The sequence below is a fragment of the Chrysoperla carnea genome, chromosome X, assembly GCF_905475395.1.
Source record: "Chrysoperla carnea chromosome X, inChrCarn1.1, whole genome shotgun sequence".
Taxonomy (NCBI): Eukaryota; Metazoa; Arthropoda; class Insecta; order Neuroptera; family Chrysopidae; genus Chrysoperla; species Chrysoperla carnea.
The window spans coordinates 6,007,844-6,031,332 of record NC_058342.1 but is presented as its reverse complement, the minus strand read 5'-3'; the positions used below and the strand labels follow the sequence as shown (position 1 = coordinate 6,031,332).

General features: G+C 32.5%; 1 protein-coding gene across 1 annotated transcript in view; it reads right to left on the bottom strand.

The window, feature by feature from the left end:
- The window catches only part of LOC123302819 (lachesin-like), a 1,791,741-nt gene that overhangs the window by 47,818 nt on the left and 1,720,434 nt on the right, over positions 1–23,489 (bottom strand). The window lies entirely within an intron of this gene.

The window sequence follows — 23,489 nt, the reverse complement described above, 5'->3', positions numbered from 1 at the left end:
TAATAGTTATGATGGGTTGGTGTAGTGCATGGTATATGCATGAAGGAGGTGCACTCAGCCTCTGAAATTGAGGAGCTGATAAGTAAAATTATCAGCGGAAAGGTGGTAAAACACATATGGTGTCACAGTGGGCTCTAACAGCCAATATAACCTAACCTTCCTGTCTATGTCTTTGAGATTAATTGATTCAACACTTTTGTTACGTGTTTAACTAGTTCATTCAGATCAAATCGGCTTTAGATTGTCTAATATGTATATGAATCAGCCTTTTTACGCTCGCTTGACTTTTATTTTGTTTTATAACCTTAGTCTAAACAAGCTCAAAAGCATCGCTGTTTTTGCTTCCTCGAATAGGCAATGGTCTTAAAGCTTCGTTCTTGTTGGAACCCATGAACACTACACAAGGATACTAAACTCCATCTTACCAAATATCTGCAAAAAAAAGATAGTAGTATCGTTTCTTTTCCACCGTGATAATCCAAATCAATCCCACCAAATCAATGTGGAAAATTATTCAATCAGAAATTAAATTAAGTTTTTATTTATAAAAAATAAATCTAACTAATTGGTAAATACAATACTATAATTAATTCACTCCTATTAATAACACTATATATTCACTTCAGTGCAAAAGAAGCACCTAGCAGAATGTAATTTCTGCCATTTCGTTGACAAATTTTGTCAATTCTCTCGTTCAAATTGATTATCCTGCCTATGTTGGAAGCGCTAGCCGAGTAACACCCTGTATGGAAAGATTAATTAGAATGAATTATTAATAATAATACTAATAATAATGGAACTTAACCTCAGTTTCTCAGACCACGTCTATAACAGAGGCAACCCACTCCATTATGGTCAATCTTTATTTATTTTTTAAAATATATCCGAATTTACAATTAATTTATGATGTGGGTGGAGTTGATTACTCCGATCTTATCCGAGCGACGACAGTGTGATCAATTTACCGCCCTATTTTGTTCGCACTGACGCTAACTGGATTCGAACCTGCAACCTCCCAGCCAGTAGCCAAAGCAAGTAAGGACGCCCTAACCCGCTCGGCTACAGAGCCGGATTAGGTTTAAATCTGGCGACATCATGTGCTGATCATATTGTAATGGAGTAATCGATACCCAACGAGTAACATGTCTGACACACGTAACTATTTTAAGAAATAATTAAAGTCTCGTAAACCAATTTATATTTAATATATTAATCGGGGCCAGTAAAATTTATTTTCGAATTTATTGTCGTTTCGCAATTTCGTTGATGATAATCCTACGTGTCAGTTTCGCTAGAATTTTGTTAGATTTTTCAGTGGTATTATTGTAACAAGAGCCGGTGTAGGCAAGTTTAAAGGAAGGCTCTAAAAGCAAACACAAATGTTGGATTTACAACATTCTATTAGTTTATGTACGTTGTAAAATATAGAAGCTATTTCAATAAAATGGTTAAATTTATGGTTATTTTCAAATAAGGATGGTAAACGTCCTGTATCGCTATGCTAACAAATTGTTCGATGTTAATATTGTAACATTTCATCATTCAATATTATTGTGTCAAAATGTTTTATACCCATCGATACGAATCATTTTTGACGTAACGGGTCTAATCCAATTTAGGTGTACAATTAAGGATGCACAATCGCTAGGGCAACATTGGATAAAAGGCTAGATTTTTTTATATGAAGTTGGACTAAGTCTAAATTAATCATGAAAACCTTAGACCGGGTTTCCCCATTATTAAAATATATATATGACTTCAAAAGTGGATGCCATGTTTTCATATTTTCTCCAAAACAAGTCCGTAGTTATTTAGAAAAAACTATTGAAAATAATCGTTCAAACCTTAATAAATAATTAAAACAAATTAAATCCCGTTGTGCTCGACTAATTAAGTATTCATGAGCACAATAGTCGAGAAACAAATTAAAAAAATTAAGATTTCAATTTTGATGGTGAATTTTGCTATAACATTAAAATAAGACGAAAAATATAGATAAAATTTTTCGATATCTGAAGTAATTTTCAAAATATGGAAAATTGAAAATTTTGTTTAAATAATTAGTTGTCGATATTTCGAAAACTAAGGCAGATTTGGTAAATTTTTATTCTTATTTTTCGTTTAAATTTATGAAGTTTAAACAAAATTCATCATCAAAATTGAAAATTAGGTAAAAATAATTTCAACAGCAAGTCGAAACCTGCGCTGGCACCCGAACTATTTTAATAAGTGCTTTAAAAATTTAAATATAGATGGCATCTTGAACATGATTATGATATTTAATTAAATGATATTGACGTTTGGTCGAACTGATACACCGAATGTATAGGTAAGGTTAGAAATAAAGTTTATCTAAGCTTTTATGTAAGTTAATATTTAAATTAAGTTTATTTCTTACTAATCGTTAATGTTCTCATCCATTATAAAATATACTTTTAACTTATTATTTAGGACTTTGGATAAAATAAATAACTAATGTCAATTTTCAAAATTTGCGAATGTTGATTTTCAAATTAATTTGATGTTAATTTGTAGATTGCTGAAGAATTAGAAAATAATCAATGAAAAGTCGTACAGTTTGAAAATTAACATTAGTTATTTATTTTTTCCAAGTTCCCAGATAATAAGTTAATAGTTGATTTCTAACATTTGGTTAATCGTTCATATAAAGTTTAGTAAATTAATAAAGAATAATATTCCAGTCATTTTAATACTATTGATAGTTTTATAAATTTTAGTCAGGATGCTGTGGGATATTTTATTAGTGAACTAAGTATCGTGGTATAATATATTTTCTACAATGAATATATAAATTCGAAAGTATTTTAAATATGTTGTTACAGTTTCAATTTTCGAGGATTGTTGGGTACGATTGAATATGTACATAATAAAGTTCGTTAACCACGTGTACTTCCCATATTGTATTATATTAGGCGTAATTGCTAACTCCCTCATAAAATTTATTTTGTGTAACCTCAAATTGGGATTTTTGTTTTTTAGAAAGCATTTATTGCAGCGGGGTTTTTATTTAGAAGCTGATTATTGATGTATACCTACCTAAGTTCCTAACTGAGTACCGGGAACGGGGGTGGCTTAATTAGTCAGTCCCAACTTTGGACCTATTTAATAAGCGCACAATTGCGAAGTGTACGCATTTTGTCTTCGTTTAATATAGCTATTTATTTATTTTAACGAGTGCTCTCTTTTTCGGTTACTCTCTTATTGGACGCTACCTACCCTTAAATTTTCGTTTTACCATTACAAAATTAATTTGCATCTTAGGTTCTATATTTCACTCAATGAGAGCTTTAGTGTTTGTTATTAAAAAGGTACCATTAACTATTAAATTGAACAAGAAAAAATTGGTAATTCAAAAAATTAATATTCAATATTGTTGTCATACTATTTATTGAAAAAATATAAATCATTTCAATTAACCAACTTTTAGTGGATCTGCAAAATGTAGAATGCATCTAGTAAGATTGTATCGAATGTTGGGCATAAAATCCGCCTGTGGGCAAAATACCATAAATTTAATTTTTAAGGACCTACTGAATACAAATTTTCATGGTTCGTTTGTATTACAAGACTAGGTTTGTTGTACATGTGAGCCTACGCTCATAATACACACGCAACTGTGATAAAATAGAGAAGTTTTGAAAAATCAATTAACCAACTTAAAAATCCCTATTCTATAAAAAAAACTCCTTAGACCTTAACAACAAGATAGGCAATACGAGTATGAAAATCTTGTGGATCGGATGAGATTCAAAACACAATAGTTAAACAGTGTGCAGTTGAGTGATTAAAATCTTTACTGGACATAATCAACAAAACATTATCCACTGGTACTTTTCCAGATGCTCTTAAAAAAACTTTTGTCATTCCAGTTTAAGAAAAAGGTGATTCAACAAACTTAAACAACTACAGATCAATGTTACTATTACTAACCTTTTCAGAAATTTTTCAGAAATTAACTAAAACAGATTTATATCCTTTTTGCAAAAATATCATATAATCTTTGAAGAACAACACGGATTCACGAGATATTAATAAATTGATCAAGCGATTTTTAAGTTGTTCTCAGCAGTTTTTCAAGCTCTGAACAAAAATGAAATTACAACAGTCACTTTCCTAGACCTCAACAAGGCACTCGACAGCTTAGACATTGATTTATAGCAATACAAGCTACTAATCAACTAAATAGTGCGTAAAATTAAGCTATATGGTCGACAATAATAAAAAAGAATCCTTTTCTGACTTTACGATATACTATTACGACAATGTTAATAGGCGTACCTCAAGGGTTTGCATTGGGACCATTGCTGTTTATTTTATACACCAATGACCTTCAAAAAAAAAAAAAAAATTAAAATAGGCATGTTTGCCGATGATACCACGGTACTTTTTCGAAGACACAGAGGATGTTGAACGAAATATAAGTCAAACTGTCGTTAACCTGAATAAATGGTTTAAATAAAATTCGTCAAGTTTAAATATAGCAAAGGTTAAAATTTTACGTTAAGGAATACATCAAGCATGTAGAAATCGAAAATATGACTACAATAGAATTGTCCTAACATGTAAAGTTCCTAGGCCTGAAGCTACAAAACATTCATATATTATTTAACAAAAAAATTATCTAAATTAGTATACCTATTAGAGAAACTAAGAGATGCCGCATCACGAGAAACAATATTGCAAGTTTACTTCGCACATATCAATTCAAACTTAAAATACGGTATACTATTCTGGGGCAACTTCTCTGTGGTTGCAGAACTTCTTAAGGTCCAAAAAGGATGCTTATCTATAATAGACAAAGCCAACACAGATGAGCACGATAAACCTTATTTAAAAAAAATTTGGAATCCTGACAGTAAATGACACGTATATAATGGAATGCATGTTATTTGTCGGGAACAAATTAAACCTGATCAAAAACCACCACGTCGAACATCCATACTACACTTGGAATAACGAAAATTTAAACGTTATGCAAACTACCAAAAGATACATTGACAGAGGAACTCTGAACACATCCATACGCATGAAAATAAAATACCAAAAGAAATCAAAAATTAAGAAATCAAAAATTTAAATTCACTAAACTTCAAAAAAGAACTAATAAACTAATAAAGAAATAATAAAATACAATTATGAATTTAAAGAATTTATGGCAGAAATCATCTGAATTAAAGTGCCATTGATTGTTTTTAGAAATCAATATATATATATATATATATATGTTGTTGTTGTTCTTGCCATTATCATTGCAGATACGAACTAGCCCCTCTGGATATCCTCAAACAAAATTCGTTAATATAACATATCCCACAAGGATGGCATCAAACTGGTATAAAGTATCCTGGATACGAATAGCAATAATCCATTAATTGTGGATAATATTACGAATACATTAAGAACTATCCTAAAATTATTTCAAATTTAACAACAAAATGTACAGACAAACATCTGGCCTTGCTTTGGGATCCCGCCTCAGCCTGTGAATTATCAAACACTGTGAATAGAATATTCACAGTGTTTGATATTCACAGTGTCGGGATTCGGGAAATTCGTCATGTTATCAGTCCAAACTCGTTATTCGGCGATTTTAGGGGTTGCGGAACACGAATATCGTTACAGAATTGGTCTCAAAGATACCTCTCCACGTCAAACGGTATCCACGTTGCCTCTTAGAGTTTTAGAGAAATTTGTTATATAATCAGTCCAAACCCGTTTTTGGGGTCGCGAAACACAAACATCGCAAAGAATTTGTCTCAGAGGTACCTGGTGCCCTGGGTGAACCGTTTCAACTAACTAACTCGTAACTAACAAGTAACTCGTCATTGGCAAAATACGAAGTTATCAAAATATAAAATAAAAAACGTTCAAGATAACAATATGAAATAGATAAAAAAAATTTGTAACGTTGCATGCAAAAATTGCGCAGGCTGCAACTGTTTCAACGCAGAGAGTTTCGAAGATAAAGAGATAACGTTTACTGAATCTAAATTCATAAAGGAGGCGAGCGATGGAGAGAACTTCAGCGTCTAAGACTAATTCTTAACAATATTACTCTTTCAACATGGTTTTGAAATTGTTGTCAAAATAAACTGCAAACCACAAATCACATAATTTAATAATTTTTAGTTTTCGAAACATACTAATGGATATATTGTTGGAATGTGCACCTTTCTTATAATATAGAAATTCATAGTTAAGAAGCATGTACAGTTACTTAAATTCACGACGAAAACTAGATGGTATTCTCTGGTCGCCAGGAACTTTGGGACCAATTCTGACGCAATATTCGTACCAAATCTTTCGCAATATTTACCGACTCCAAAAACCCCCGAGTACCGACTTTGGGTCGATTATATAACGAATTTCTCAAAAACTGTAGGAGGCGACGGAGATACCATCCATCCTCTGCACCAGGTACCTCTGAGACCTATTATTTCACGCTATTCGCGTTTGACCCCATAAACCATCGAGTTACGACGTTAAACCGATTATATCACGAATTTCACGAAAAATCTAGGAGACGACGGGAAACAGCTTACTCTTAGCACGAGGTACCTCTGAGATCAATGCTGTCGCGATATTCGTGTTCAGCGATCCCAAAACCACAGTGTAACAAGTTTGAAATCATTTTCATCACTATTAACCGAATTGTGAATTTAATATTTACGGTCAATTTAAATGCTAAAAACGCCATTAAAATCTGAGTTACTGCTCAAATTTTTCGAACTTTGATCATTCTTCGTTTTTCATCTAAACAGCAAGAAATAAATTTAGTTCTACGTGAATACACTTGGTTTACAATAATTCAATATGAAAGTATTATTTTTGATTGAGTTATTATATACCAATGAAAAGACAATATGGCGACGAAATCGTGTTTTAGATGTGAGGTTTTATATAACGACTTCTATATGAATACATAGTATGATTGGTGAATTGCATGACTAACAATTTGATTAATATGAGTGGTGATGCACATATTTTGCGCGTACATTGCGATGGCAACCTTCTCTGCAGACTCTTGTGAATATTTTGAGCCACGTTCCATCGAACCTTATTGTTTTTTTTTTTTTTTTTACTTCCGACCTTTTCACCTTTATAAGGCCTCAGCCTTTTGATTAAATCCTGTATTTGCGAGACTAAACCATATGGTGTTTTCCTTAACAGTAAAAAATTAATGAGTGATGTGGATTTAATGCAGTGTCTTCTATGAGAATACAATACATATTATTTGATTTACATGGCATATAATTGTTACTAAGATAAATGGTCGACGATAATTCCTCGCGCCATAGATGAAACTTTCACTGAAAGATGTAGTTTTGGTAAAATTTGGTTATTCAGAATCCTCCATGGATATGAAAATAGTATATTTTTTCAATAAAATCCATTAATTTGTTCACATATGTTGAAGTTATATTTAATTTTCTGTTGGATAGATTCCAAATTGATTGTCTAATACTTCGTAAATTTTATTTTTTTTACGTATTTTTCACAAATGCAATATCCAGTTTTCTTTCCCATATGTTTAATTCGCAGTCATTCTTTTCTCTTGTATACAGTTGTACTTAGTTGTTCATCCAGTCGTTTTCTGTTCAATTTTAATCACTGTTTTAATGAATTTGAACTCTTGTTTACTATATATAGTTCAGTCCCCCTCTTTTGAAAAAAAAAAACGTTTTTGAGGTAAACACTTTGTTTTGACCCAGGGAGATGGGTTCGAAATGTTATCAAAAATCCAAAAAAGATGTACAAAGCCCCGGAACGATCTTTTTTGGCGGGTTTTTTAAAAATTTTGAGGAAAATTCTAAAACCCGAGACTCGATCCTGTATTATTATTGGTTCTGTAGTTATATGCTTGTTCTTACTACGTTCTTCGGTTGAGGTTTTGCAATTGATAACTTTCAACTAACCCCCCCCCCCCCAATTGACAGCTAGCCCCCTCAATTGTCAGCTAACCCCCCAATTGTCAGCGGCGGTACATCAGTTTTCAAAAACTTACAGGTATAGGCCCGTTTTTATAATTAATACAAATTCGAAAAAAAAATATCATAAATAGAACATAAAAGTGCTACCTTTTCATATAATTATTATCTCACCCCTAACCCCCGTCGTTGCCGAGAAAAAAATTTGCCTGCTTAAAATCTTCATTTGCTGATAACAAGAAAACGGATAAAGATACTTACCGGATCAAGTCTTGGCTCAAAATACGTATTTTTGAATTATCTTCTACTTATTCCCATTATCTTCTATTTAATCCACTTAAATGCTATCAGCAAAAATCATTATTTTGTCAAAATCCCAAATAACCGCCTATTTTTCAAAAAACCCGACAAAAACGATCGTTCCGGGGCAAATTTTTTTGCAAGTTTTTTGGAAATTTGTTTTTAATAACATTTTGTAGCCATCCACCATACTCACGAAGCGTGTACCTCAAAAAAGGTTGCTCCCAAATAGGGGTACTGACCTTCTAGGACATAACCGGAAAGTAATTGAAAACCCGACAAAAACGATCGTTCCGGGGCAAATTTTTTTGCGAGTTTTTTGGATATTTGTTTTTAATAACATTTTGTAGCCATCCACCATACTCACGAAGCGTGTACCTCAAAAAAGTTTGCTCCCAAATAGGGGTACTGACCTTCTAGGACATAACCGGAAAGTAATTGAAAACCCGACAAAAACGATCGTTCCGGGGCAAATTTTTTTGCGAGTTTTTTGGATATTTGTTTTTAATAACATTTTGTAGCCATCCACCATACTCACGAAGCGTGTACCTCAAAAAAGTTTGTTTCCAAATAGGGGTACTGAGCTTCTAGGAGATAACCGGAAAGTAATTGAATTCTTATATGGGCTTCTGTAGGGCGATTCACAAACATTCATATCTACCGTTTTCGTGATAATTATCGTGAAAAGCGGTACTTATCGTCAAATGCGACTCACAAACATTATTTACCAACGGAGGCGATGTGATAATGATCGTCAATAGACGTTAACATAAGAACCAATTTTTTTTTTCGTCTTAATTATGTAACGCTTTTGACGCTTGCGCAATGGCAAAATTTTAATTAAACAAATATGAATACAAAATAAATGTCGCACCTAACCATACTAATTCATTTTATTGTCTTTATGCTTTTAAAGGTGCACAATAAATTTGCTCAAATTTAAATATTAAGTTTAATTAATATTCAAAAGGTACTTTGATTAAGTAAAAATTAGCTTAGCTAGTTCTAATTTTTATTTCAGATTGAATTTTTTCTTTAAATTTCATTACAAGTTTTTTTACTGTTTAGCCACTCAAGAATAAATTTTAGTTAAGTTACGTTTTAAAAATTAGTATAGTTAAATTTAGCTTAAGGTAGTACCAGCATGGTATTTGCAGTTTCTATGTTAAAGCAATGGTACAATTTTTTTTTTCGACAGAATTTAACGAAAAATTAAATTTAAGAATTTAATAATGCTTACTATTAATTCCCAAAGTTTCAGAAATTTTGACCGTTTAAAATGGGAAATAATTATGACAACGTCCCAATTTCGATCAATTTACGTCAAAATTAATATCTCGAAAGTGAAAATTAATTTCTAAATTTTTTTTTTAGAATATTATTGTATAAACATTTTTTTCTACTTTTTCTTCAATATATAATAATATCATAAAAAATAGTTGGAGAGACCGGACATTTTACATGCTTTTAATGGGACATGACCCTCAAAATCGCGAACTTTGTCTTTAAATATCTCGCGATCTAAACGGTCAAAAATTATGAAATTTTAGGAATTCATAAATAAAGCTATTATAAACCCGAGAAAAAAAATTCGGCCAAATCTGTCGAAAAGTGATTTCATGCTGGTACTACCTTAATAACTTTGTTTAGCTTAGTTTTTTTATTAGTTAAGCAGTAGGTCTTTTTTATTCCTGTGCTGTGTGGTGTTCGTATTCTTAAAATGTGGATTATCGTATTCGTATTCTTAAAATGCTTTAATTTCGATTATTGTAAAGATATTGTTATTTTACTAACAATGTTTATTGTTATATACGAATTAAACAAAAAATTTCTTAAAGTTATTTTAAGCATTATATATAAAAAGTATTACTGATATTTATTTCAACTTGCATATATTTTTCACCCATTTTGTCTGCTTGCTCTTTGGTTTTTTATGTATATACAAAAGCTTCCGAAGCTCTTTGGATATACATCCGTTATATTGTTTATGTTTAATATTTTGTGTAATTCTAGTATATGGTCGTGGAAATCAACGTTCTCAATTTTTTGGATTACAATTACATGGCGTTTTGTTGGCGAGTATTCCGTTTTTAGTATATTTGAGTAAGTATTGTCATTTTGATTAGGTAATTGATTAGTGTTGGAAGTTGTTGGTTGCACGTTGAGTGTTTTTGGTATATATGTTTTGCGATGTAGGTAATTACAGAATGTGTTTGTTATACACAATGTATAACAAACTAACAAAATTTGTTTACTACTCATTCAAGGTGAGCAGTATGCTCTGGTTGTTGTAAGCTGTTTGTGAATTATTTCACTGATTGTCACGCTAATATTAGTATAAACTGCTATACTATTATTTTATTTATTTTTTTTTTTTTAACAACAATAAAGTGATGTTTGATGTTCACTGTCGAGGTAGTACTCTTGATAAATGTTTATTAACTTCTTTTTATTACATGTAGTTTTGTATATAAATATTACTGTTTTGGCCTAAATTCTTCGATGTAAACAAAACTATAATTTAAACGTTACAACAATGGTTTTCATGAGAACTAAATTAATTCACAATCCAAAATTAAAGAATTTTACATTGACTTACATTAATTTCTGCAAAAGCGTTTTAAGATTATCCCTTGTAGATTGGATAAAGTTAGGAAAAATCGGGAAGTTGGATATCTCACCACGTGGATATCTTATTATCAGATGGAATTTGCCGCCATTGATACACTAGTTTTTCATATACATAATGTTCTTCAATTTTGAATTATTAAATTACACTAAACGATAACCTTTTGAACATTAAGCCATATATTTTCTATAAACTAACTTTATAGTTTCTACAGAGGTAAATTTCGAACAATCAAAATACTATTTGAACGAAACGACTATACTATTTGAATTTCTAAACAGAATGGTGGCTTTCATAAAAAAAAAACTTGTTTTAAATGTGCCAAATAACTAAAATTGTGTAAAACTAAATATATTAATTCTTAAAAGGACAGGGTTGTATCAAACCTTTAGCGATGGCCCAAACAAGTACTATTTACAAAATTATATAATTTTAGTTACAATATTGTAGTATCACTAGCCATTACTAAACTGACGGGGTTATTATATGATCATAGAATGTGATAAAATTTTTTTGTTGTGTCTTTTTTTAATCTAATGGTTAAAAGATTTAGGTGGTTTCAAACTTGAGGTTTCGTTGAGTTAGATTTTCCAGTTTTATGTGTGATTGAATTTGATTTTTTTTGTGGATTTGTGTGTCAGTACGGTTATTAAATATAATGATCGAAACATATTATATGATGGACATCAATAGTAGGAGAGGAGAGCGACAAAAAATTGCAAGCATTTTTTTACTTCTGCAAAAAACGTGTAAAAAGTGTTTTCGTAATTGTGATTTGTATATTGATACAGAATATTATTTATTGTGCTATTGCTCTACTCCCCCAATTTAATCTTATTACATAGAAAATGCTTGCAATTATTTGTCACTCACCTATTAGACTATTACGTATCTCATACGCATATAAAGATAAATTTCTTAAAAGATCTGTTAGATAAACATGAATGGACTCATGTGACGTAGTAAATGGCTATTAGTCCATTGAAATGTTACAATTTTAGGGCCGAACTGAACATTTTTGGGGAGGACGCGATTTTATTTGTGGGACATGTAGGGGAGGTCAATACAACCTTAACCCCAAATTTGTGGGGTTGGCGCCCTTGTCCCCCCGTCCGCCATCTTGAAAAAGGGGTGGAAACATATTTTGCTGTATTTCGTAAAATATTAATTTCTCAAAAAATTTTTAAAGACATAATTTGTAGCAAATTGTCGTGTATACAATTTTGTCTATGTGACTTTTTGCGATAAACTTAAAATGTAAAAAGTTATGTGCAAAAAAGTAACAAAATCAAAAATTTCTTTTTTTGCTTAATAACTTTTTTTCTTGTCATTTTATCATAAATTTAGATGAGAGCAATATTATAGAGAATACGTTTATGAACATTTTCCCGCAAATTTTATTAATTTTTGTTAATTTTTAACGTAATTACAGCGCTCCAATATCTCCGACTTAATCATATTAATAATCAGTAATTAAAATAGAATAGCTAGCTATCCCATTCTACTCTTCTTCGATGGTCCAGGTTGTCGTTCAGATTCTCCAAGTTGTGGCTTAGATTCTCCAGGCTGTGGCTCAGATTGTAATTCAACATCGAATGTGAAGGTTTGAGGAATGACAGGAGTAAAAATTGGAGTCATCGTTGGTAATTCTTCTTCCAATTCATTTTCTTCCATTAATTTTGTTACTTCCATAATGTTGGTACAGGTTTCTCCAGAGCAATAGAGGCACACTGTGGAGCACTTCGAACTTTGGATTGGCATCCAAATGTTTCCATGCTTTTTCCAACCCCGATATTTAGGATTATTGTATTTTCCAAGCCATGATTGGACCTGGTTATACACTGGTGAGACTGTTGAAACGGGCTACATCCTGTGTTGGCGTAAGCGATGACAAACTGAATGAAATTTTTGCTACTGTTTTGGAGAATCGTTTGTATCACAACTATATGTAGCACAACTAAAAGAATAGCAAGAGGAAGAAGAAAAAGCTTATTAAATATGTTATTAAAAAACGAGAGTAAGGTAAACATGTTGTTTTGGCCGAGTTATCATGCGTATTCATAAACTCGGTCAACTTTGGAGCGCTGTAACTACGTTAAAAATTAACAAAAATTAATAAAACGGGAAAATTTACGGGAAAATGTTCATAAACGTATTCTCTATAATAATGCTCTCACCTAAATTTATGATAAAATGACAAGAAAAAAAGTTATTAAGCAAAAAAAGAAATTTTTGATTTTGTTACTTTTTTGCTCATAACTTTTTACATTTTAAGTTTATCGCAAAAAGTCACATAGACAAAATTGTAGCCACAACAATTTGCTACAAATTATGTCTTTACAAATTTTTTGAGAAATCAATATTTTACGAGACACAGCAAAATATGTTTCCACCCCTTTTTTCAAGATGGCGGGCGGGGGACAAGGGCGCCAACCCCACAAACTTGGGGTTAAGGTTGTATTGACCTCCCCTACATGTCCCACAAATAAAATCGCGTCCTCCCAAAAATGTTCAGTCAATGTAACATTTCAATGGACTATATATAGTTATTCAATATGCTAAAACCTCTGTATAGATCATTGAATTATATGTATAGCACTAGTTTTATAAAATAAAAGAATGAAATTAACATTTAAAAAATATTTAATAAGCTAATACTTTATTTATTTCATGCTTTTAGATAGTTGTGGTACACATTTTTGCTATGATATTTTCGAGTGATTTTTTATTGTTATATTAAATCTACTCATGAATGATTTTTAGAACTACCTACTACCTCATGAATGACTTCTAGAACCTTCTCTCAGCGTTTGCTTGCCGATTTCACATGCTGTAATATTCTAACTCTGATTTTATTATAGTAAACAATTAATGATGTTGATTTTTGTGTTAAATCTACTTTGTGTAAAAGAGTGATATATAGTTTTTCTCATGACTATTGTATGAATATATAAGTTTTCCTGTAATAATTTTTGTATTAGTGTCCTTATAATGAGCTCAATTGTTATATTAGGAACGTTTATTTAAAAAAATTATCATTATTGTAACAGCTTTTCTTGTTTTCATATTTGCTTGAAAGACTCTTCCACATTTCAAATAAGTTTTAGGTATTATTTCATATAAGTTAAACTATGCCACCTTTTTTTTGTATTTAATATTATAGCATTGCGTACAAAATGTCACGGAAATCATACCCTTCCTACCCTGTTATACCCTTCCTATCTTTTCTATGGACGCTTTCAACAATGGATCCTTTTCTAATTTTTTCCGACTTTCAGCGATCACCACAATCGTATGGGTTATTTCATTTGCTAGATATATTTATTGCTAAGATGGTCGCATCTTAATGGTAAATAATATATATCTGGAGGTAATGTATATATCTCAAGATTGTATGAATTTATACCTGCCCGTTCTTTTTTTCCTGAAATCTTCGTAAAGTTTCGATAATGTCAATATATTAATAAAATAAAATTGTAATTGTTGTATATAAAACATATGACTAAACGGTTTTTTTTCATTTCATTTGTAGCTTCTCATACAGTTAAAATGACGTATTCAATATCTGCTTTGTTTGAGAAAGTAAAATCTATTGATATCATAACTACTAATAAATTGAAGATAGGAGATGAATTGAAAAATTGTAATATTGCAGTTCGAAGAATATGTAAAAATTGAAAGCTGTAAAATCTGTTGGTAGAAAACTAAATTTTTAGGAACCTTGGCCATCAAATCAATGTTGAAGCATGGACCGGGTGTTCAAAGTCGAAGAGAGACGGCTTCAAGTAGAGTAAGAGGATGAGCGATAGACAGGAATGATTCTCTATCTGCATTTGAGAGTCGGCTTAGAACTGGTATTTTTAGTAATCTAAAACATAAAGCTCCTAAAATGTTTTTGAAGGATTGTGAGGCACTTTTTCGGCAAAGAATGAGTATCGTTTTGAAAATTCATGAAGCTATAAAGTTAAAATTATTTTCTGAGGAGAATTTTAAATTGTATCTGCGAACAAAATGCTAACAGAATACAAATACCTCAAATACTCCAACATACTAGAATACTGATGTGTCTACTGATGTGTTATCGATCCAATTATGCGTGATTTGGAATTCCAGGAACGAGATAGTGGCTCTCGTAAAAGTAATAAACCTTGGTGTGAGTTTAAATAAGTACACAGTGCTGCTTGGCTCCATATACATTGAATTACCAGAAATATTTAAGCTAAAATCAACATAAAATATTTTAAAGTTAAAAAATTTTAAGAATAAACAGAAAACGCCGTTTATTATCTTCGCTGATATTGAAAGCATATTGGAATCTCTGGATAATAAAACTCGATATCAAAAACACAAAGAGAAAGATTTTTAGAAATTATCTCTTTCTCATTTATGCAACAAGCCGTTTCTTTATGGAGACAAGAAAGATGTAGACCATTTTCATCTTATTTTGAAAGGTGGTGGATATAGAGACGGAACTAATTACAGAGGTGCGGCCCATGAAAATTGTAATATAAATTATCAAGATAACCATGTGGTTATTGCAGTCTTTCATACTTTGTCAAATAATTATGGGATACTGATAGTTGAGGAAGTTGCAACAAAGATTGGAGTTGAAATACTGCCTGTTACTAAAGAAAAATTAACTTCCTTTACCAAAAGCATTGATGATTCATCAATCAAATTTCGTTTCATAGGTTCACACAGGTTTCTAGCTTCTTCCCGCGATAATTTACCATAACACCTACAAGCATTTTCTAACATGAGCAAGCGTTTTTATAAAGTTCCAGAAAAACATTTTTCTAAAATTCAAATTTTAATAAGGAAACGTGTAATGCCCAATGATTTTATTGATTCGTTTAATAAATTTAATTAATGTTAACTACCTAATATCGATGGATTCTACAATAGCTTAGAAGAGAAAAAATGCTTTAGACAGCTCAGTATTTGCTAAGTTTAGGCTTTACACTTTCTAATAGGATAGCTTAAAATTTTAGAGAATATAAGGATGTTCCGTGTGCGAAGAAAGTGCAAGTTTTAAAACTGTTATTGAAGAATGTCATCAAAAACCTTTTGAAGAAGTTTTCATCCATATAACCCAAAAGATGTTTCCAAAAAAAATTAATAATTGATGTACCTAAATACTTGCGCTTTAAATCAAACAAAAGAAACATATACTCACACTGATAACGCGAAACTTTCAAAAAGTGACTTTGTTTTTAATACTATTATTTCTATTAGCTACCCATTATCAATGAAGCTAATAATGTGCAATGCTCCTGTTTGGTACCCAGATCTAGTCGGTACAGCAGCCATATGGATCCAAGTCCCAGTAAGCTATTTGCAAGGAAAGCTTTTGTGTGCGCCAAAGCCACATTTTTTAGTTGCTAATTCAAGCCAAATGAAACCATTCACTAGTTTCAAGAGAAGCTAGGGGTACTTGCGGACGTCGTGGCGAACGCAACACGACACGGCGTGATGGTCGATAAATTGAATGCGAGGGCATTGGAATGGAGGTCGCCTGCTCCGTATTCTTGGGCGAAGCGGTTACTGGAGCTGGTAGCGAGAACAGGGTTCTTGGTACTAAATAGGGGAAATAAAACGACCGTTCGTCATTCAGGAGACACTGAAACCATTCCTGACCATTATCTTTGGCGACAGACCGCATAATACCGAAATTCGCAGGCTGGGAAGGTATTAGAAACTACGCGGCGAGCGATTACCAGTATAACACCTTTGATTTAGCCGACGGTACTCATAGACAAGTAAGAACAAGAGATAGACCAATAGGTAGAACGTCGCGAAGATGAACAAGGATAAATTCACAGAAAAACTTGAAAAAGGGTTAGATGCACTCCAGGAAATGGACTCTACACTATAAATCTCATCACGACTGCTTCTGATGCCTGTATTCCAAGGAGAGGTGACTGCAATCTAAAACGCCCAGTTGACTGGTTGACGCCTGAAATTGCAGTGCTCCCCAAGAAATGCCTCGGAGTTCGCCGGAAAGCAAAACGGGAAAAAGATCACCACGAACTCGTTCATTTAGCAACTGAGTAAAAGCACGCGAAAATGGAACTACGGTGAGCTATTATTTTAAGCAGGGTTGTCTGCTGGGAAAAGATGCTCAAACGATGTGGATGAGGGACCCTGGAAACTGAGCGACAAGCTGGTCACCAAAAGGAGCACTAAGTCCACACCGTGCAATGGAAGTAGCTACCACGCATAATATATTTCGATCTCTCTTCCCTACAATGCCAGACCGGGTAGGTACTGCATACGGATGGAGCAATTTTCAGCTCTTCTAGCTGAGGGAATTGTAGAACTCGGTCCCCTTAATGAAGGAGAATAAAGCCCCGGAACCGGATGGGATACCGGCGGAAGTGCTGAAAATAGTCCACCGGTTATACCCAGAGGCATAATTAAGAATGTACAACGAGAGTCTGAGAACTGATACCTTTTGGACTCCTTGGAAGGTTACCCGACTGGTACTGATACCCAAAGGCAAAGGTGACCCGGAGCTTACATCATCAAACCGTACCTTGTGCATGTTGGATGTTGCTGGGAAAATTTTGTAGAAACTTATCAGAAAGAGACTGATTTTGGCCATTCAAGAGGCTGAAGACCTTTCAACGAGATAATATGGGTTAAGGGAGGGCCACTCCACACTGGACGCACTCCAACAATTCGTTGAGGTAGCCCGAAGCGCTGAATGTCACAATCAGCATCAACGAACGATGTTTCTGTTGGTCACCTTAGACGTGAAGAACGCTTTTAACACAGCAAAGTGGGTTAACATCTTGAAGGCTCTACATGAATTTTTTCGTGTACCGTCATATCTGATGCGACTACTGTAGGACTACCTCAGTCTCCGGATGCTCAGCCATGAGACGAAAGAAGATATGCGGACCAAAGTCAGCGGGTGTAGCTCTGGGATCAATTTATATTTTGAATGCGTCGTACTACAGCCTACTACGCGAAAAAAATGTCGGAAGAATTGTGGTTGGCCGGGTAGGCTGATGACGTCGCGGATGCCATAGCCGCACGCACTGTTGAGCATGCTCAAATCAAACCTAACCAAGTAATGTGGACAGATATGGCTTGGATGACAAGGTACGGGCTTACACTCGTAATTCATAAGACAAAGGTGGTAGTGCTTGCAAAGGGGAGAATTTTAACTATTCTTCAAATAAAAGTTGGCGACACAGTAGTCAAATACAAGACAGCTGTGAAGTAGCTAGGTGTTATGACCGATACCAGATTGAACCACTATGAGAAAATCAGGCAGACAGCTCACAAAGCCGAGATAGGTGTACGGCACTGAGCAGGCTTATGGCAAATGACGCCGTCTGTTATGTATGGGCCGAGGCACTTACTAAGCAGATTATCAAGAAAAAACTGCTGCATGTATAGAGATGTATATGATCTATCTGTATAGTCCAGGTGTACTAGAAGATGCAGAATATACCTTCTTGTCATGCTCAAGGTTTGAACGAAATAGAATAACTCTGCAAGCCGAAGCTGTTGGTATAACACTCGAAAGCATTATAGTAATGGTAAAAACTGGAAGCCGGTGGCACATTTTGTAGAAGTTATACTTCTAATAAAAAAGCGCGATTTCGAGAAGGCCGAACAGAACGAGGTTACGCTGGGAATTTTACTCCAGGACCACTGATGCGCAAAAGAAAAAAACCACAGAACCAGAGATTTAAGGCCTTGCTTTATGTTATGTGAAAAAGTGTTCTAAACAAATTTCTGCGAGACAAAATGGGGTGCTTTAGCTAGTAGCCTGCCCTGGTGGAGACCAGCACTCTGCGTAAACGCATTTCACCTCTTTGCTAAAAAAAAAGGTGAGCATGGTTTTGTTTATTTTATGGTTATTCATAATTGCCCTTTCTATAATTATTATTTCTTTTATATTATTATTAATATTATTTTCTTATATTATTGTTATTGTTAGTTTCCTGTATAATTGTTATTGTTATTATCTTTATTATTATTATTATTATTTTTTTTTTTTTTGTCTTATTGACTAATAATATGTAATTTTTATTTTTAAGTTATACCTTCAAATATGTGAGTTGTTTCACTAATTTATGTTTTTGTTGTTGAACTGATTCTATGAGCATCGAAATCATTCATATTAACAGTTATTTCTTTAATTATTGAAGCTAGTTCATTAAATAAATCTCATTTTTTAATTTAACACTATATGGTTTTAGCTAATAATGTAATCTTTAACTATTTGTATTTGGTCATGTCCAAGTTGATGATTGTTTGTTGTGGCAAGAATTGTTGGTCCAATAAAATTATATGATCTATACTACTAACTGTTATTAGTGAAGATTATAATTTAACGATATTTGTACTAAACGATTTAAATTAGTAATTAATTTACCTTGTCCTAATTTTAAACAGAGTAAGTAGGAAGTAAGTCATGCCGTTCATCATTTGTTCAGTGAATGTTAATGTGAAACAGTGAATGATTTTGTTTTGTTACTTTTTCTAATTTTAAGTTAATTTTTTGATGTTTTTGTATCTTCTGTTATTTGTGCCTTAGTTACATTAGTGTTTTTTTTTTTTTTTTTAATACAAAGTTCTTTAGTATATTTTGGTCTAGTGCTTTGTATGAATACAGAATCGTTTTCTGATATTTATATGAAGGATGGATACTATTAACGTTAAGTTTGTCACGTCGTTATTTAGCTTTTCGTTTAATTTTTTCATTAAGGTTTAAATGATTACTATAATTCGTCATTATATTGTTGGTAACTGGGGTTATAAATTTAGTTTCTATAATACCCTCGATGAATTCAAATGGTGTTAGTTTAGTGAGACTATGAATTGAACTATTTATTATACGTTAGAACAGCTAAACCTAGTTTACCAGTTAATAAATCATTCCTTAATTAAAACATTCTTTGTAATTATATAATCTTTTAATATTGTAAAAAATAGCTGGGAGGACAGTGGATTTCGCGACCTAAACAACCAAAAATTCTGCTACATCATTCTGAGTCGGTGAACAAAGGAAGAAGAATCGGTCGACAAGTGCTTTCACGCTGGAAATACCTGAAGTTTATATGTATAGCCAGTGTTCTGTGATATCAGAATACCATCAATAATATTGTTAACGTGCAAAAATTTCGAGACCATTAATTTAATTTTTTTATACTTTAATTTTAGTAACAATTAATGAAACGTTTATTAGTACACAAGGAAGACTTATAACATGCAGCATTATTGAGAAATGCATAACATAACTAAAAAGAAACAAATCCTCTTCCAAATTACGTTTTAAGTTCTATTAGTTTTTCTTAAGTATTTTTTCAGGGTTTCGTACAATTCATATAATTTTTTTAACTGTAACACGAAGTCTAGTCCAAAGGCCGACGTAGGAATTAAAATAAACCTTCTTTTGACCCACTTATACAAATATCATATAAAAAAAATTCTAAGAGACTTCAAAACATGTTAGAAAGATGTGGCATTCGATGCAGACCTCCTCCCCAAAAAAAAGGTTTTTCAGTTCTATTACTTTTTGATAAGTATTTTATCTATAATAAGTTTATTTATAATTTATATTTTTCTTACAATATATGGAATGTAATTTTCAGTGAAGCGAGGCCAAGACCGATGGCCGCCGCGGATGTAAAACAGACCCCGTGTGAAAAAATCACTCTATATAGCCACAAGCGTAACTGACTGTATAAAAATTTATAATAAAGGAGTGAGTTAGACGTAAAAGTTTCACATCTGGCAATCAACACACCCTTTTGGATTCAGAAAGAACATGGGTAGACGTGTCTAGAAATCCCGGGACACTAATTTTTCTAGCCTTTGAACAGATTGAAGACGTAATCAATATGGCCGCCAATTTTTGGCATGATCCGGTCGTTCGCCGAGGTCGAAAACTTGGTTTTAACATCACAAACAACATATCTAAAAATCAAAAATACATTATTTGATGCATCATTCAATGTTTAATTTAAGCTTAGTAAATTTGAGGTAGTGTAAATAGCTAAAAAAAAAGCGTTTAGTAAATAAAACTTCCTGAAGTGAATTTAGTTTGTTTTCGAATGAAATAGGTGATGAATTTTCAGAATATCTTAACGAGCATAAATCTAAGACCATGAGGTGACGTGGAAACTGTGCATAATATGAACATAATATATTACTTTTACAACCTTTTGTATCGTAATATCTCAGAAACGGTGGCTCTCAAGAAAAAAAATAAAAAAGTATGAAAGGAACAGTTTTTGAACACAAAATTTTATCAAAATTTCTAACAGCTGTGTCTCTGCGAAAAATCATCGAATTTGGAATCACAATTACTCATTTGAAAATTTTTACTATGTATTTTATAATCTATTTCTCAAAAATTGGTATCACCGCTTGCTCCTTTGAGCGGGGGTTTGTACATACCATAATTCTTATCCCTAAATTTTACATGAAGTTTACCAAAAAAGAAGCGTACCAAAATTTCAAAAATTATTTTAGAATAAATTTGTTAAAAATCGAATGTTGTTAATTTTTCCTGAAAATAAGTTATAATAATTTCTCGAACATTTAAGACTAAGAGGAAACACACCTTCTGAAAATATCGTCACACTTAAATTTTTTTTCATATAATTCGAAAACTGCTATCTTTGAAGCCCTTGAAGATTGTGTTGTAATAAATTTTATCGCACTACTACCGCTTTCATTTTAAAAACAACGCAAAGAACCGAATTGTTCCATATTTTAAAAAAAATTTATCTAGAATATCATTCCGTTCATTTGAAATTTTACTTCCTTGTTTTTGGACATAATGCTCAAAAATTTGTCTCACCACCTACCGCTTTGTACTCAGCATTGAAAGGGTGAGAAATGCAAAGGCATACAAAAATTTTAAAAATTATTTTTTAACAAATCAGTTAAGATTATTAGAAAGTCAAGTTACTTTTCCTTTTTAACTAAAATGCTTAAGAAATTGTATTGTGGTTGAGTAGTCAATAATTGTCTCCTAGTTACTTTAGTGACGCAAAGTTCGTTTAATTATATACTTTTATTCGTTGAATTATACTTTTCATGTTAAAATTTTTTTCCCATTTTTTGCTTCATTATTGCTTTATCTTGTTGTCTCAATCATTGCAACTCTCTCTTGCCTATCATTCTTTCTCTTGCTGAAAATCACAGGTGGATATTTGTCGGTGCATCAATATACAAGAAACGTTGATAGAAATTCATTCGTACGGGTACACTGAGAAATGCCTTTATAATGAATAAATCTGATTCAATTTCAATGTTATTTTTGAATGAATTTGAACTTTTGTAAGTTTCCATCAGTTAAAAAAGACACACAAACCTGCGATTTGCATAGTTCTTGGGGACATTAGCAACTGATTACAAATTATGGCCAGATGAGCAAACGTCTTAAATATGATAAAATGCCTATGTGAAGAGCAAACGAGGTGTCAGAAAAATATCCAAGTGTCTGGAATAAATCCACAGTCTTAGCGGAACACAGCATAAGTTTATCCATCATCACCAGGAGCCTCTCTACATTTAGGTTTCCAAAACATGTTCGAAACCTCCTGAGGTAATACGTATTCAACATCGATCGGCTAAATGACATAAGAGAAAATACTTTCCAAAGATTCAGAGACCAAACAGGCCATAAGTTAAACTGAGCGATTTAACAAGGATCATGACATTGAGCTCAATACCTTAGCATAGGTCCTGGTGAAACATTTATGTAAATTCCAAGCAGATGTCCCAACACTATTGACACGAATGGAAAGAGAGTAGTTAGTAGCCTTGATCGTCGACCAAAATTGATTTAAATTCATAAGCGAAGGATCGGATTTTCCTAGTAATATAGTTTTTGGAAGCATCTACGAGAGATTTCTGAATTTAATTGATCAATGGCTTCAATTTGTGGAGTGATCACGTTGAGACTGAATAATATCCAGTCTTTAAAATAATAATATCAAAGATCAGTTGAATTTGTGTTTCAGCACCCCTCATTTCACCTAGATTGAAAGTAATAGGGCTAAGTGAATGGTTTCGGGTAAACGGTGGACCGCGTAGCAATACTAAATTTATTCTACAGGATGCGCGACAATGAATTTATGGTGGAGAGAATTCGCAAAAAGTGCGTTACCGTTGAAATTGTTTAAATAATATTTTATATAATAAGTATTTACAAAAAAAAAGGTCTCCGTAAAAGTTTGGAAGCATTTAATATTACTTTTGGAAAAAACGTCTGTTCTCCCTATTTCGTGTGGCGACTTAGATTTCAAAAATTCATTCTAAAAGAACATTTGATCTTAATTTTTACTGAAAAATTACTAGTATGTCTCTTCAGAATTGAGACAGCTGCATTTTTAGGGAGTACACAGTTTTACACACAGCATATTTGCTTTCCTTCAGCAGCCATTTTACGTGAAACAAAGGCTTAATAGGGAAGATTACCAACTTTTAGGCACAACTTATTAATCGAATCTAGCGTTATGAGTTGATTCACAAGTTGCGTTGATTGCCATCAACGCCCAGCCACATTCTTCCATATACAAACCGAAAGTTAAAAATAAATATATAAGATATCATTTAATACCGCTTTTACCGCCTTAAAT